Here is a 17,363-nt window from a genome sequence, read left to right as displayed (position 1 = left end):
GGAACAGCAAAAGAGCTAGAATAGCTGAGTCTTGAAAAAGAAGAATAAAGTAAGAAGAGTCAATCTACCTGATTTCAAGATGTATTATATGGAAATTAAGACTTTATGGTATCAACAGAGAGAAGACATATAGATCAATGGGGTGGAATAATGGATCCAGAAATAGACCCACACAAATAAGCCCAAATGATTTTTGACAAAGATACAAAATCAGTTCAATGAAGGAAAGATAATAACCTTTTTAGTAAATGGTGCTGGAGCAATCGGACAACCACAGGGAGAAAGCAAACGAATGAAAAAAAAAAATTCTACCCAAGTCTCACACCTTATACAAAAATTAGCTAAAAATGGACCATGGTTTTAAATATGAAATGTAAAATTATGAAACTTTTATAGAAAAAAAAATACAAGAGGAAAATCCCCAGGATCTAGGGCAAGGCAAAGAGTTCTTAAATTTGACACCAAAGTGTGATCCATGCAGGAAAAAAAAATGGTAAATTGAATTTCACCAAAACTAAAAGCTCATTGATCATCCAAAAAAGGAAAACAAAAACAAAAAAACCAACTCTGATAAAATGATGAAGACAAGCTATATAGACTGAGAGAAAATATTTGCAAACCACAAAAATCGGACAAAGTACTTGTATCTAATATGTATAAAAAAGTCTCAAAACTCAACCATAAAAAGCAAATCAAACAATCCAATTAGAAAGTGGACAAAGTCATGAAGAGATTTTCAGAGGCTATTCAGATGGCAAATAAGCACACGAAAAGATGTTCAACATCATTAGCCATTAAAGACAGGCAGATTAAAACCACAGTGAGATTTTACTACATACCTGTCAGAATGGCTAAAATAAAAAATGGCAACAACAAATGCTGACAAAGATGCAGAGAAACTAGATATGTTACAAGTGGAAATGTAGAATGGTAAAGCCACTCTAGAAAACAGTTCTCTCCAGAGCACATGCCTGTGAGCATTCTGCCTCACCCCTCTGCCCTTGCAGGCCACACCAGCCAGCAGACAGAGGACAGGGAAGTCCCACTCTGACAACCGGCCAGAGAGCAGACTAGCTCCCCTGAGACGGGGCTGGGGAGGGGAAGCCCACCCAGGCAAATCTTGATGGAGAAAGCGGGGAAAGGGCCCCCATGCAGCCAGGCACACCTGCTTCTCTCCCACCTCCACCTCCACCTCCATCCAACCTTGACTCTAGTCCAGTGCCAGCACATAGGGGGCACTCCACACCACTGTTCCTTCCTGCTCTTCCCTGACTTGAGTCCCCATGGGGTCCCCCACCCCTAACCAATACCATCTCCCATTTTCCAGAGCTGAACCTCATCACCCAGTCCCCAGAGCTAGCAAGACATGGGCCCCATTTTCCAAACCCAGACGCCTTTCATTTAACCAGGAGATGTGGAGGGATGAGTTGGACACTGGGATCTTGCCGGAGCTGGAGGTGGGGTAGATCTAGGAAGAGAGTACTGTTGCAGGGGGTGCTGATGGAGGGTCTGCTGAGCAGGAAAGCAGTGTTTGACAGAAGCCACCCTGGAGAGGATGTGTGAATTATTTGTGCACCGTTGCATAGGTTTGGGGAAATGTCCCCACATCTCTTTGCATTTGAATAGGGAATGTGGCTGGAAAGTGGAGAGAGAAGATGGCATCACTGCACATTGAACTGAGTCTCAGTTCCCTCATCTGTAAAATGGGGCAGCAGCAGCATCTCCCCCTTGTCAAGGCCAAGCAAAAATAATCCATGTGAAGTACTTAGCAGAGTAGCTGGAGTAGCTGGAACGTAGTAGGTGCTCAGTAAGTGCTGGTTGAATGAACAGACACCTTGTTGCCTACTGCATGTTAGTTAAATGGGGCAGCCCTCTCTCTGGGATCAAAATGCCACTCAGCCTTCCACAGCCAGCCCATATGGCAGCTCTGTGAGATTTCTCTGGCTCCCAGCTGGGATTACCGCATCTTCCTCTGTTCTCCCAAAGCCCCTTCTTTGGATCTCTGTTATTGCCTTTCCTGAACCATCTTGCATTATATATCCACGCACCTCAAAGTCCATGCCTGCTCCCCCAAGCCCACCCCTGTCAGGGACCAGAACTTACACTGCTCATCTTTCAGCATCAGACCCAACTTACCTTCGGAAAGAACAGCCTCTGAGCCGAAGCTCAGAGTCAGGATCTCATTTGATCTTCCCAAAAGATGTTATCAGCCCTTTCACAGAGGAGAACACTGAGACCCAGGGATAAGTAACTTCCCAGCCAGGAGCTGGGAGAGCCAGGGTGCAACTTGGGGATTCTGAGCTCACTTCCTATCACCCCGCCCTACAGGCAGGTAGTGAGGAAGATGAACAACGCCAGACCCAACTTGGGGAGGGAGCAGGCCAACAGGCAGGCAGACTGGCCACGTGCCTCTGTCCTCAGCCCTCAGACATCACCCAGATCTCTTTGCTTTGCTTAAGTTTTGTTTCTTGCCCAAGCACTTTGGGACTAACCAGATTGTTTCCAAACACATTACATAATGATGCACATATTTATTTAATGCCATCTCTTGAATATTAAACAATCGATAATTCGAAACAGAAACATGAGTGTTTAAACCCAGCAGCTTTTGACAGGCATGGGTGGGGAAGGCAGTTGAGGAGAGCCATCTTAGGAGTCATCTGGGGGAAAAGAATGTGACACCTCCCCTCTCCTCCTCCAGAGATGAGTTGAAAGGCTTCCTAGGCCCATGGTTGGCAAATACATCGTGGAATTTTCATTGTTGGGGTTCAGTCTCTTTCATTATGTAATAACAAAGATGCATTAGCTCTTCCCTAAAGGATGCTTGGAACCAGGGTTTGGCTACCTGTCTATTTGTTTAGGAGTGCTTATTGAGCATCCGCTGTGTACAGTCTCTGTGACACTTTGATTCACCCTTGGGGTGCTCTCAAGAATGAAATAAATGAGCCCCGATCCCCATACAGTTGACCAAATAAAGAAGATGGCTTCAGGGCATGACAGGCACTGTGAAGAGGACAAAACAGGGCAGCAGGGTGGGGAGGGGCGGGCAGTCACTTAGGAGGGGGCTTCTGACCAGAGGTCCCAATGGTAGGAGCAGCTATCTATGCAGAGGTCCGGGGGAGTAGGGGAGGCAGTCCAGGCAGATGGAGGTGGGGGCCAAGAGCAAGTGGCCTGGGTGGGACTGAGGAAGAGTAAGGAGGGCGGTTGGCTGGGGAGGGGTGAGCGAGGGCCCCACATAGGCTGTGCAGGCAGAGGGATACGCCCCCGGGGGCCAGGTCTAGAGGCCCCCTATGAGAAGCTTGAATTGCAGTCTACATGCGGTGCCAAAGCTGTCGGAGGATTCTAGCAATCTGATGAATATTTGGAAAATGTCCGTCTGCAGCTGGATGAGGACTAGCGGGTGGCAGGCATGCCGGGAAGGCCTGGAGTCCTGGGAGTGGGCAGGGAGAATCCAAGGAAGGCACAAGAGGGGCTGCCCAGGCCCCAAATGCTAGTGGATCCGTCCAAGGTGATGGTGAGTTCCTCCCAGGACAGCTGTGGAGGACCTGGCCTGACCTGGCCAGAATCACAGTCACTCTGATATTGATGATAATAGTATCTAGGATTTACTAAACACTTGCTATGAGCCAGGCATTGGGCTGAGCCCCTTATCCTCACCACCAGCCTGTGAAATATGTCCTTTCATTACCTCCATTTCACAGAAGAGGGAACCAAGGCACAGAGTGGTTAAGTGAAATGCCCAGGGTCACTCAGCAAAGCTGAGGTTTAAACTGAGTCCGTCTGACTCCACACGTGTGGCCCTCGATCCACATTGGCTGAATGAATTAGTAACAGTAACAGTGGCAGCAGTAACAATAGCAGTCCCTGAACACAGTGCTGGCTGCATGCCAGGCCCCGTTCTAAGTTCTTTTAGAGATACTGATCATGTAGTCTTCACAACAGTCTGTGAGGCAGGCACAGCCATTATCCTCATTTTACAGAAGAAGAAACTGAAGCACAAGAGTTTACCCTAGCTGGGATTTGAACCCGAGAGTTCTGGCTCCAGAGCCCAGGTTTTTAGCAAAATGCAGTGGAAATTGAGGGAAGCGGAGAACCTGCAGTCCAGCTGGGCTCTATCTGCATCTCCAAGTCTGGGGCCAGGCTTGGGCTGGGCCCGAGGCCTGGGCTTGTGGGCGGGGCAGGCCCTCCAGGAGCCTTGGGAGACCACAAAGGGCTGGACTGTTTCCCCGGAGCCTTCTGGCTCCTCAGTGGCCAAAGCAGAAGGGCCTCCTGGAGCCTGACCCGCCCACAGCTGCCAAAGTGAGCCAAGGCAGCAGAGAAATCAGCTCCTTGACAGCAGAATGGAGCAGTCCCACCACCCTCTCTGCCGGCATCCGGAGAGAAGAGGACCGAGAGAGAGTCATCAAGTCAGAGGACATCCATGAGAAATGTTTATTCCAAGTCTAGCAGTAAAAACACCCGAAACATTCCCAGTGGAAACCTCTTTTAAGTAAAAACAACAGGCATCCTTCTTTATGTATAAATCAGACTGGCAGAATTTCCACATCAGAGCAATGTATCAGGCTGTCATGACTAACACCAGGTTACAAAGCAACTCATTTTTCCATCAAAGGTGGACAGTAATTCCCAGTGGAAGGGCCGTGCTGGGGTGGTGGGCAGAGGTGGGGGGCCATGCATGCGAAAGTGCTTTGTGAGAGGTGAAAACACACACATGAGGGCTTTTAAAGTATTTGCAGGTTCATAAACACCTCATCTTTTCTTTCCACCCTGTTTTCCTCAGTGAGAGAACAGAGAAAAACGTAGGCCCACCCCTTGGCCACATGGCCCCAGAGTCTCAAATACAGGGGATGGAGCAGAGAGGCTGGGTCAATGCACCCCAAACCCCTTTTCTGTCTGGGGAGGCGGGCAGCGCAGCGGACACCACCTGGCTGCCTGGCTCTTCTGCTGGTTTCAGGTCCTGGTCCAGGTGCAATCTTTGTCAAGCCATTTAAGTGCTCTGCCACCTCAGTTTTATATTATTTAAAATGGGAGTGAGAAACCCTCCCTTCTGAGGATGTTGGAAGGATTAAATGGGAGAGGACATCTCGAGGCCTGGGGTGTCACAGCTGCTCAGTGGGTCTCTGTGCTCCTGGTGAGCCCAGCGCCTCACATGTGAGGACCCCAGACCCCTTTCCACTGGAACTACATCCGTTTCTCTCAAACGTACCAACACAGGGAACTGACAGTTTGCCATCTGGGTTAGTTTGCTGGTGCTGCTGTGACAAAGCACCACGAGCCGGGTGGCTTAAATTAACAGACATTAAGTGTCTCAGGTCTAGAGGCTGGAAGTGCAGCGTCAAGGTGTCGGCAGGGTCGGTTCCTTCTGAGGGCCGTGAGGGTGACTGTTCGCTGCCTCTCCTGCAGCGTCTGGTGGTTTGGAGGCCGTCTTTGGTGATTCTTAGCTTGTGGGTGCGTTATCCTGTCCCCGCCTTCACATCACCTTCCCTCTGTGCTCATCGGTCTCTGTGTCCAAATTTCCCCTTTTGTGAGGACACCAGTCCTATTGCATCTGAGCTCCCCCGAATAATCTTATCTTAACTTGCTTGCCTCTGGCAAGACCCTGTGTCCAAATAAGGTCACATCCTCAGGTCGTGGGAGTTAGGACTCCAACTTCCCTCCTGAGGGGACACAAACACACCATCATAATTGTTTGAAGCTGCTTCTGAATGGGCTCCAAGTTCATTCACGACATTTCTCAAGTAAACGCAAGGAATATTTTATATCATTTTCTAGAATAACAAAATCCTCAAAAATCACTGACTCCTTAGCTTCTGGATGATTCTTCCATGAACGCTTGGCCTTAACAAACCCCAGCCTAGGTCTCTCAGCCATTCTCTTCAGTGAAGACAGAGTGGGTTTGGAACCAAGCGCTTCATCAGCCCTGACTGTAACTGCTTTTTTTTTTTTTAATATTAATTAATTAATTTATTTTCTTAATGGAGGTACCGGGGATTGGACCCAGGACCTTGTGGATGCTAAGCACGTGCTCTACCACTGAGCTATACCCCCCCTACTACTGGTAACTTTTTAATATCTTGATGGTTACCTCCAGGGACGGGGACCTCACTACCTATTGCGTGGCAAAGAGCAGAGATGGCATCCAGTTCATGTACCTCATGCTCGGGCACTTTATGCATAAATAACCCCAGGGTTCCTCACTCAGGGCATTGTGACTCTTACTTTAGACACAGTGTTAACCACATGAGTTATCTGATTTCTTAAGCTTGAGAATGGAAGACCCCGCTAAAGTTTCACCTACCCTGGAACCGTCCCCAACAGAACTTCCACCCCTGTGACAATTAATCATTCACCTGCTTAGTCCCTGCAGCTCTTCAGATATGCCTCTGTTGTAGAAGGTATCATGTTGTGTTTTATTTCGGTGTTCATTTCACCTCTCCCACTAGACACTAAACTTCCCAGGAGTGGGGCAGTGGAAGGAGCTTGACTGGGCCTTAGACTCAAATAGGTCTGACTTTCATGCCCTATTTCCTCCTTGCTGTGTGACCCAAAGGAAGTGATTGAACCTCTCTGAGCACAGGGATCAACATCAGAGTCTTCAGAATCCTCTCTGCAGATTCTAATCTTCTTATCCCTGAGCAAAGTCTAAGTCTTCCTATCTCTGTATCCCTAGTCCCGGACACACAGTAGGTGCACATGTTGAGTAAATAAAGTACAAGGAGGCCGCAGGGTGGGGTAAGTTACAAGGTTGCAGGGAGGGAGTCTGCTGCTGGAAGAGGGTGCAGCACTGAAGCCAAGAGACAAAACAGTCAGGAAGATAAGATGCACAGACCTGACCCATGCAGCTGCCTGGGGCTACTCAGTGGAGGGACAGCAGAGGGAAACACACGCACGTCACCACCAAGGAGCCACACCGTGGGGACTGCCAGCGCCGTGGTCCCCAAACCTGCTTTGTTCAACAGGAAAGTATTCATCTGGTACCTGTGTGGCTTCAACTGTATTTTAAAGAGGAAAGGCTGGGAAGTGACACAAGTCGCTGGGCTGATTAATAATATGTTTGTGACATAGATGTTCTGCTGTTTATCAAATAGGAGCCGTTGTGATTAGCAAAATATCAATTCACTTAAAAGCGGGGAAAAAAACAGTCAAGAGCGAGTTCCTTACACCTGAAATGTTTAAAATAAAACAAACGTAGGCATGCAGAGGGGAAGATTACAGGAGCTGGGAAACCATTCGTGTGGAAGGGCTCCTTCTCCAGAGATGTTTTGAAAGACTGTTGCTCTGCTCGACAGGAAATATCCATATTTCCTTCCTGTTCTCTGTAAATGGACAGAAGGGAATCGGGCACATTATAAGGGAACAAGCAAGGAGTGTCATGGGGCCACGAGGCAGGATGAGTGGGGGACTCTGTCACCTTTTTCCCCTTCAGTCTAGAGAGGCTTCCTGGAGGAGGAGAGATCCACCCCACCCCGCCCCCGGCCTGGCCTCTCCCCATCGCTCACACTCATGTGGCCCGCTTCGTTGGAAGCCTCTGCGCCTGGGTCTGGCCAAATGCACACGTGGTGGCCGCCCCTTCCTCACATTCCCAGGGCCACTCTACACCAGCCAGTTGTACAGGGAGTCCTCAGGACAAGAGGACTTCCAGGTAACCAGGACTGGAGCCAGGGCACTGCAGATAGGATCAGAAGCCTCAAGTGAACAGTGGCCCAGGAGGAAGCCAGGGCCATAGTGAAGTGTCCACCACCCACACTGCCTTTGGCAGAGGCGCTGTTTTGCCCAAGCACAGGCACTGTGGAGGCCAGCCGTGCTCCCCCACCCCTCCCCACCCTCGCCTCCCCCAGTTGGTCCCAGGGTCTGGTAGCTGGATGGGGCACTGTGGCCACCTCTCAGGGTGTAGGCACAGGCCGCAGACTCCTGCGGTGGCTGTCGGTGCTGAAGCCTAGAGGTCAGACTGGGGCTCTGTGTCTGTGGCCTGGGACACAGAGGGGACCCTGGGGGATTCGCCACCATCTCCAGCCCAGGTATGGGTGGATGGGGGGCTTCACTGGCACTGCCCACAGCCCTGGACTGGCTGGGCCCCTCAGGGACCTGGGTCTCCAGGGCAGGAGGTTGATGAGATGAAAACGACTCAGCATAAGGCCTGGGTTGAGAGGGAGGCTGGAGGGCCAGGCCAGCCCTTTGGAAGTAGATGGGGAGCCCCGGGGGTACAGTCACTGGCCTCATTCAGGTCTCTGGGCACCCTGCGACACATACAAGAGTGTAAAGTAACTCAGGTTCAAAGCCAGGCCCCTGGGTGACTTTGCACATTTACCTCCATCTCTCTACGCCTCAGTTTCCCACCCTGTAAAATGGAGGGTGGTGATAATGACCCTATTTCAAAAGGCTGTGGTGAGGACCAAATAAGATGACAGATGCAGCCCCTTAGAGAGATGCAAACTTACCAGCTGGAAGCCTTAGACAAGCTCTCGACCCTCAAGCCCCATTTTTTTCATATGTGAAGTGGAGATAATTATAGGACCTACTTCATGGGATGCTTGTGAGGATGAAATCACACTGCTCACAAGAAAGGCTTGTCCTCTTGCTCATGTCGGAGCCCCTGCCACCACCACCACCACCACCACATCATCACCATCATCTCCATCATCACCACTCTTACTCTCTACTGTTCTTGCTGTTGTTGTTGTTGATGTTGTTATGAGGAAAGGGAGACTCAGAGAGGGAAAGGGACAGGCCAGCAGTCACACAGCAAGTCAGACAGCAAGACAGGATCCAGCCCTGACCTCCTGACCCCCAGCTCCTGTTCTTTCCACTCCCTCACCAGCTCATGAGCCCTCAGTCTTCCTCGCCCCTCAACACATCCTTCCCAGAGCCTGGTTTCCCCTTGCAAGAAGTCATCTCACTCCAAAGCATCTGAGAACCTGTCTCCCACTGGCCCCATTGCTTCTGGGCACAGATTTGGAGGCACCACACAGGGGAAGCTGACATTCCTCAAGAGGCTGGGCCAGCTGAGAGCTGGGGGAGGTTACCTTCTCCCCATGATTTCCACAGTACCCCTCCAAAAGCCTGCAGCTTCCCCACCGTCCCCAAGGGTCCATGGCCAGGGGGACCTGGGGGGTGGGGGCAGGATGCAGATGTCTGGGGACTGCAAAACTCCTTGTTCCCAAGAGGCTTCTTAGGAAGGGAAGAATTGGGACCCCAACTTCCAGCAAAGTTTCCTTGAATGTTGGGGACAGGTCTAGGGTCATCCTCAGGGGTCTCCTGGTTCCTTAGCAGATATGGGCCACTTCTGCAGACTTGTCCCTGTCTCTTCCACCTTCTGGCCATCAGAGTTCAGGCCTGCCCTGGCAGGGAGGGACAGGGACACAAGAGGAGGCTGAGGAGAGAGAGAAGGGGAAGGACAGAATTTGCTTTAAAGAGAAAGGAGAGTAATGTACTTGTTTTAATAATATAAATATTACATGAGCAATAATAATTATGCGCCAGGCACTGTGCTAAGAACTTTATATATGTTATTTCTAAAATATAGAATTTTTATATAGAATTTCTAAAATATAAATCTAAAACTGATTACAGCTTTATCAGGTGGAAAATATCATTATACCTATTTTGCAGATGAGTAAACAGAAGAGGCTTATTTATACACCCTGTGGTGATGCCAAGCAGATGAACTAAAGAAGGATAGACTCTGGGTGGGATGGTAGGGAGTGCTGGGGACTGCGGTAAATTGAAGAGTCATTCAATTGTTTTTTTTTTTTAATTGAGGAATGGTATACATACATTAAAGTGGACAAACAGCAATAATCCTAAATGTACCATCTGATGATTTTTACATATATTTACACCACCCAGATTAAAATAGGTGTAGGATATTTCTAGTACCCCAAACATTCCTTCTGAAGCATACAAATTTAAGTTTTTTAAAAAAAATTCTGCAAAACTATCACAGCCAAGAGACACCCAAGGAAACATGATGACTAAATACAGTGTGGGGTCCTGGATGGGATCCTAGAACGGAAAAAGGACTTGAGGTGAAAACTCAAGAAATGTGAGCCAAGTATGGACTTTTGTTAATATTAGCGTACCAGTATTGATTCATTAGTTGTGAAAAGTGCACCGTCCTCATGAAAGCTGTTAATTAAGCCTCACGTAAGTTAAGGGAAACTGGATGTGGAGTAGGTGGGATTCTCTGTACTATTCTCAGCAATTTTTTTTATATAAAACTAAAACTGTTCTAAAACAAAAAGTTTATTTTTAAGAAAAAGCACTCTTGAGATATTTAAGCAAAATATGTCCACAGGCTGTTTCTGGCCTTTGACCTCCAGCGGCCCGATGCCCTCATTTTACAGATTGGGAAACCGGGGCCCCCCTGAAAGGAGAAGCCCCTTGTCCAGGGCCCCCCAGTAGGTCAGTGGCAGAGCCAGGACCGAAAGTCTGGTCAGTGCTCCAGCTATAAAGGATGGGGTTGAGGGTGGGGATTCAAGTCTGCCAGGGTCTCCCTGGATTTGAGTGCCTGGCTGAGGACCGGCCCTGCAGAAAGCTGCCAGGTGCCACCAGCTTCCCTCCACTGCTTCCTCCTGAGCTCAAGGCTGTCAGTTGGAAACCAGTTCTCCCACTGGCCTCAGCCCCAGAGGGAGTGGTCATGGACAGTTCCTGTTGTGGGAGCAGGATGTCACCTTTCCACCCCAGCCAGCCTCCACGCACCTCATAGGTGTCTCCATGGCCAGCACGGGGTCTGAGTTGAGTGTTGGATGGATGGGTGAGTGAAGAAATGAAGGAGGGAAGGAATGAATGGCCAGGGTGGGCGGTCGGGAGAGGGTGGGGGAAATAAAGGCTGTCAAGAGGGCAGACTCTGCAGCCAGATGGCCCAGGTCTAAGCCTGGCCCTGCTGCTCCCGGCCACGTGACAAGTCACTTAACCCCTCTGCGCCTCAATTGCCTGTTCTTAAAGTGGAGATAACAGTGGAACCTGTACCTTACAGGAGTGTTAAGAGGATTAAAGGAGATGACTGACATACAAGAGAGGGAAGTAATAAATATAAAAGAGAGAAGGAGCACTGGGGGAGGGTTGAGGATTTCGTTTTCATACCGCGACACGGAGACCAGGACGAAACCACAGGACCAGCCACTGACCCAGAACAGGGGTTGGTAGCTTCACACAGTGGTCAGAGCGCAGACTCGGGAGCCGGTTGCCAGGAGTGAGACCCCAAGGCCACCACCTGCTAGCCATGTGGCCTCGGGCAAGTGAGCTCACCCCTGTGTGCTCTGCTGTCCGCATCTGTGAAACGGGTGTGATAGCTGTGGCAGTCGCCTCAGGGGGCTGTGATGAGCGTTAAGTAGTGGATTGGTATGTGTGTAGCCCTCAGGACCATACCTGGTGTTTAAAACCACCCCGGGCATGTAATGAGTATTTGTTAAATAACTGGGAGAGGTTTTACACCAGAAGCCCACTCCCTTCTCTGGAGGGGCCCTGACTCTCCGGAGAGATGGAGGCCCAGGCGTTGTAAATTCTCTTCCCTCCTGAATCCAGGCAAGAAACTGCCCTTGATGAAGCCAGTCAGGGATAGGAATGCCCTGCTGATCAGCTGCAAGTCTCTGTGGCCTCACCCAGTCAACCCGGGGAGAGCAGCCCTTCCCATATTTTAAGAGAAGCCAGAAATTTGAATTCTTACGCACAGTTCCCCAATTTTTAAACATTGGCACTTAGTTCAATTTTATTTTAAGCTCTGAGCAAAACAAACACATTTATTTTAAGCTGGCTGCTCTCCCAAGCCGTTGGTTTGAGACTTCCATGCCGGTCTAGCCCTGCCAGTTTGCTTTCTTTTATTTTTTTCATGCATTTGAGAGAAAAGGAAACTGAGGCACAGAGAGAAAGGCTTAAACCAGTGTGTCTGACTACTTGGTAGAGGCAACAAGCTGGCTCCTGGGTCCCCTCTCCTGGCTGCGAGGGACACGGGGTCACCGGGTGATCAACCAGGCTTTGCAGCTGGTGAGGGAAGCAGACTTAAGAGGGGGTGGTTTTCCCCTGGGCCTGGGGTCTTCCAGGAGCATATGTGAAATACGATGTTTGCTAACCAGGCACCATCTGCGCCATGCGTCTGGGGGCAGATTGTATGAATCAGAGTTTCCCCCACTTCTAAAGCCATAGCAAAGGTTAGGGATGTTGGGAGCCCCAGCTTCACTCCTGGCCCTGGCCCAGCTGGTGGGAGGCCAGGATTCCAAGGAGTGCTTTACCCTCAGGCTTTGAGAAGGAGCTAGCAGTAATCTCTATGTTAAAGAAAATCCCTAAGTGAGAGCTAAGTGCGTTGAGGACAAGGGGGAAGCATGTCCTGGACAGAAGTCTTGAAGGGGTATGTTTTTTTTCTACAGGAGGGTTAATTTACAGGCCTGTCATACCCTGAACTCGAGTAGTTTTTTCTTTTCTATGGAAAGATTGCTCTTTGGTTCCTACTTACCGTCTGCACCTCTGTTTCCTCATCTGTGAAATGGAGATAAGCACTGTACTAACCTCCTGCAGCTTGTTATGAGGATGGAAGTAGGTAAGACGCATAGAGGATTAAGCAAGAAAAACAACCAGGTTGTCATTGTCAGCTGCAGCCCACCTGCCCATCTGCTCAGGTGGTGGCTTGAGAAGCTGTCACTCTTGCCCTTTCTTCACCTTGACCGTCTCTGTGTCTGCGATCTTGGCTTTGTCTGGAGGGTGAAATGCACCTACCAGCTGTGGATTGCCTCTCTTGGGGCAGCATCTGTGTTAGACCTTTCCTCCTACCTTCTCTTCCTTAACCCTCAGAGCAACCCTGGGAAGCCAACACCATCATCAACTTTGCAGATGAAGAACCTGAGACTCTGGGAGGAAATATGACTTATCCAAGGTCACCCCCAGGTGAGGTCCTGACCTTGAGCAAGCCCTGTTACCTTCCTGAGCCTCCAGCTTCCGCATCTGTAAAAGAAGGTTCAGGACACCCATCCCAGGGCTGCTGTGAGGATCTGTGAGGTAATGTCTTGGAAAGTGCATTGTCAGCTGCAAATTCCAGCCAAATGGACAGCATCAATGTGAGTCCGGCAAAGGCCTGATCCAGTTCGGGGTTCAGTGCATTTTGGCAGCAAGAGCTCCGGAGGAAAGTTATTTCAAGTGTCTTTTTCTTGGGTGGTTTCCAAAATGCATCTCCTCTCTCCAGCTAACAAGTGCAAAGCTGGCTTCAGCAGGGGCTGTGCTCAGCGCAAGTAACTTCCAGTGGAATGACCTGGGAGGCAGAGGGCAGTGGGAATGGTGGCCTCAAGGAAGACAGTCTTGTGGAGAAGCTCAGGCTATGAAGTCAGCAAGAACTGGGATCAAATCCTGGCTCTTCCACTTATTTGCTGGGTGACCTTGAGCCCGCTAGTTAACCTCTCTGAGCCTCACACAGAAAATTGTTATGCTGAGGGGGCTGAAAGCACAGCATGAGGAACCACAACCATTCACTGAGACTAGTACCAGGTCCCAGACTTGGGGAGCAGACCTTGCAGAGAGTGGAGGGTGGGACAGAAACCATACATGGACCGGGAGGGGAAGGGTCAGCTGGTGGACCTGGGAAGGGAAGATGCGTAAAGTAGGACTTAGCAGTGCAAATACAGTGGGAAGGAACGCCGGCCAAGTCGGGCTTAGCGGTGCACAGACAGTGGACCATGGGTGGCTGGAGGGCAGGCACGGTGTACACCTCGTCCTGGTGGCCTGGCTCACAACCAGTGCACAGACTACATTTGATTTTTAATGGTGGCACTCGGGGTTGAATCCAGGATCTCGTGCATGTTAAGCACCCGCTCTACCACTGAGCTATCCCCTCCCACCACAGGCTACATTTCAAAACCTGAATTCAGCACTCATTGTCCTTTCTGCCTCAAACCCATCCATTTAATCCTCCTTGTCTTTCAGTCTCCAACCCCACCACCCCATCTCTGTGAAATGTGGAAGAATGCAGGCTCCAGTATTGGGCAGACTGAGGTTCAGATCCAGCTCTGCCCTTTCTGGCTGAGTAGGCTTGGGCGAATCACCTCCCCTCTCTGACCCTCAGTATCCTCTTCTGTAAATGGGCTAATACTGCCCCTCCCCCCAGCAGAGTTCCCGCAGGAGATGCTGGTTATAAAAGCACCTCACATGGTCCCTGACACACAGTAGACACTCTGACAGTGGCAGCCGTGAATGCTGTTCCTTACAAGTGTAGCCCATGGCTTCTCTGTTCACACACAGACTGAATTCCCTAAGGTGTTCACGATTTGTCTTTACATCTCAGATGACAGAAGCACTGAGCTGTGTACATGTATGAAGACTGAGTGTCACCCCTGTTCCCACAGTCTCTCTATGCAGTTTCCACCCTGCTCCTGTGTGGAGTAGATGTGTGGGTTCAACAACAGCCACAAACCCCCTCAAACGTGGCATCAGAAGGCAAAGCCCTTGGGATCAAGGAACAAATCGCCCTCAGGGACTGAAACACCCATCATAATGGCTAACACCATCAACTGGCGGTGGGGATGTGGAAGTTTATTCGTGCCTGTGGGAGTTCCCAGGCTGAAAGTTCATGAATGAAGGGCTTTCTGTCCTGGACCCCGCATCTCAGTCTCAGGATGACCTGTAAACTGCACTGTGGCTCCGCGGACCGTGTATGGGTGCTTCTCTCCTCCAGGTCAGGCTGTGTTCCCGAAAGGTGGCGCTGGCTCTGCTTCCCTGCAGCAGGAACCACCACCCAAGGTGGGCCTGAGGGGGCTGGGCCCAGACAGGGGTACCCTACCCATTCAGGATGTGTATGCCTCAAGCCCAAAGCTGGCGAGGGTCTCCGGCCATAGCTTGTCCATGTCTGGCTCACGCCCGCTTACCCTACCCGCAGGGCAGACCCTGTTCCAGGAGCCCTCTCCTCAGACCTGGGACCAGGGTTCGCCCTGTTATAAGCTGGGAAATCCTGCTTTAACGCCCGGCACTGTTGGAGGCACTCCATGGCCATATGCAGGGGCCTCAGAGAGATCATCTGCAGCCCCTCAGCCTCACTGCCACCCCCGGGCCCTGGTGATGTGTTGCCTGCAGAAGTCACGCGTTTTGGTGCAACGTAAACCCCTCGGCCCACCCTTGGCCCCTCTGGCCCGTCTCTTTCTCTGCGTTACTTAGGATTTCTGTCCACCCACCTCCCAGGGGCAGCAAGGGGTTCATCTAGCCTCTGTAACCTGTAAGACTGGGCATCTAAGCTCAAAGCCACCCCAACCCCCCTTACTGCCTGCTCCGCTGGCTCCCACACCCGGCCTCTCCCTCCGGGCCCCTGAGCTAATTACAGGCTTCCCTAAATCATTCTAAGGAAAGCTAATTAAATCAGGGTCGGCCATCAATTTTCTGGCTAAGGATTGGTGGCCCGACCCCTCTCTTCCATTCCGGGATTCTGAAACCATGGCTTGTAGCTTCATTTGAGTTGGGGAACAGGGTTTATCTCTTAGGGCTGATCTTAGGAAAAGCAGCAAGACAGGACTTCCCCCCAAACCCCGCTGCCCCTCTGCCCCAAGTCAGGGTGACCAGGCTGGGGGCCTGAAAGACTGGTGTGCAGCCGGATCTGTGCAGCTAGGGGACGGTGCGGAGACAGAGCAGGGGACGGCATCTCGCATGAACGTATGAAGTGGCCAGTGTGGGCGGGGGCTGAGCCGGTGTCTGTTGAATGAGGGAGTGACTACAAAGCGCCAGGCCCAGGGCCGTTACGGGGGAAACACCGGATGATATTAGTTCGCTTGCTCTTCTAGGAATCCCCGTTTGTAACTACAAACGTTCATGGGACTGAGTTCCTAAGGAGGCTGAGTTCCTAAAACCTTTCTGTGACTGCATTTATGGCACATCTTTCTGGCTTTGAAATGCGAGGGTGAGAGAAGTCAGAGGTGGGTGCTGGCCGCGGGGGTGGGAGACGATGGCTCCCCTCCCACGGTCTGTGCTTCCCTTTCCTGGGCCTCGGGGTCCCCCTGTAAGGAAGGGCGCCTTGATGCAAGTCTCACCTGTGGCTCTGTCCGTTCCTGCTTTGTTCCCTCATTGTGTCCTCCTAACCTCCTCTCAGGGGCTGATGTCCAGGACCAGCATGTTGTTCGCTTGATGGCAGACAGGGAGTGACATGCTCAACTCATTAAGGAGACCCTAAAGGCGGACCCACTCTGTGTGCCAAGTTTGGCAGAGCCCTCAGGACACAGGCTGTGGTGTCTGGTTTGAATCCCAGCTAGCTGTATGACCTTGGGCAAGTTACCTAACCTTCTGTGCCTCAGTTTCTTCCTCTGCAAAATGGGCATGATGATAATAGTATGTCCCTCCTGGAGTTGTTGTAAGATTTGAATGAGCTCATACATGCCAACTGCTCAGAACAGGGCCTGGTACGTAGTTGGCACTCCGTAAGCATTAACCATCGCTTATATTTCAGAAGTAAGATCTCACTGAATCCTCACCAGAACCCAGCCTGGCCAGTATGATGGCTCCCATTTTACAGATGAGGTTTGGGGAGGAGAAACCACTTGGCCCCGGTCACCCAGGGTGAAATCCCAGCCATGCTGTCCTCTTTCACAGAGGAGGGTCTGTCCGCACCTGCCAGGACAGGCAGGGCTGGGGCAGCACAGAGCTGGCGAAAGAAGGGCCGGGCCTCCCTCAGAGGCGTGAGCCGCGTCCGGAGGTGGCTATAAATATGGGAGGCGAGGGGCTTTCTAACTAGGCCAGGAATGTGTGTTAGTCATTGAGGTCAGACGGGCCGCAGTGGCTCTTGGCTGGGAAAAAGGTGTATCCAGGAGTGAGCTCTCCTGGAGGGCTGAGCCGAGGAGGCGGGGGAGGAGGGGGACCAGCAGTGCCCAGCCAGAGGGCATGCTGGCACCCAGCCTTTGTCACTGCACGGAGGGGACCTCCAGGAATGTCTTTCCTACCCCTTGTGATCACAGAGAAACCCTTCTGTAACCCAGATCTGATTGGCCACCCCAAACCCACCCACTGGCCCAGGCCACAGCCGTGGTTTACAAAGGGCAGACCCCAATCTGTGTGGCTGGGAAGGGAACACTTACTTTAATGTGTTAGGGGAAATCTGCAACTGGCAGAGCAAATCCATGATCTTGTGGCTGTGAACGCTTAAGATAATGCTAAGAAGGTGTATATGTTTTTTAAAAGGGAGCTGATTTAAAGAAAAATGTGACGCATGTGCTATACTTGTGGAACTGGCAAGCATCCTTACTGAGGCCTGGGGGCTTCTGGCCCCCAGGCGAAGTGCTTATCCCCTCGCAGTGGGGTTCCGGTGGCCTTCTGCCCCGCCCTCCCCAAACATCCCAGATACTTGCTCTCCACCCCATCGCCACCCTCACTGTGCCCACTGCCTAGAATGCCTTTCCCGTCCACCTTTC

General features: G+C 51.0%; 1 protein-coding gene across 5 annotated transcripts in view; it reads left to right on the top strand.

The window, feature by feature from the left end:
* ATP2B2 (ATPase plasma membrane Ca2+ transporting 2) overlaps positions 1–17,363 on the top strand; it is a 330,440-nt gene that overhangs the window by 146,369 nt on the left and 166,708 nt on the right. The window contains exon 1 of one of the 5 annotated variants that reach the window (XM_032458951.1): positions 10,552–10,753. The exons of the other annotated variants lie outside the window; for them this stretch is intronic. The gene's annotated coding sequence lies outside the window, so the exon portion shown is untranslated. Of the gene's footprint in view, positions 1–10,551; positions 10,754–17,363 lie in introns of those variants that run through there. 5 annotated transcript variants of the gene reach the window in all.

This window comes from Camelus ferus, chromosome 17 (assembly GCF_009834535.1).
Source record: "Camelus ferus isolate YT-003-E chromosome 17, BCGSAC_Cfer_1.0, whole genome shotgun sequence".
Classification (NCBI taxonomy): Eukaryota; Metazoa; Chordata; class Mammalia; order Artiodactyla; family Camelidae; genus Camelus; species Camelus ferus.
Note: the sequence above shows the minus strand (reverse complement) of the source record. Positions and strands in the feature narration are given on the sequence as shown.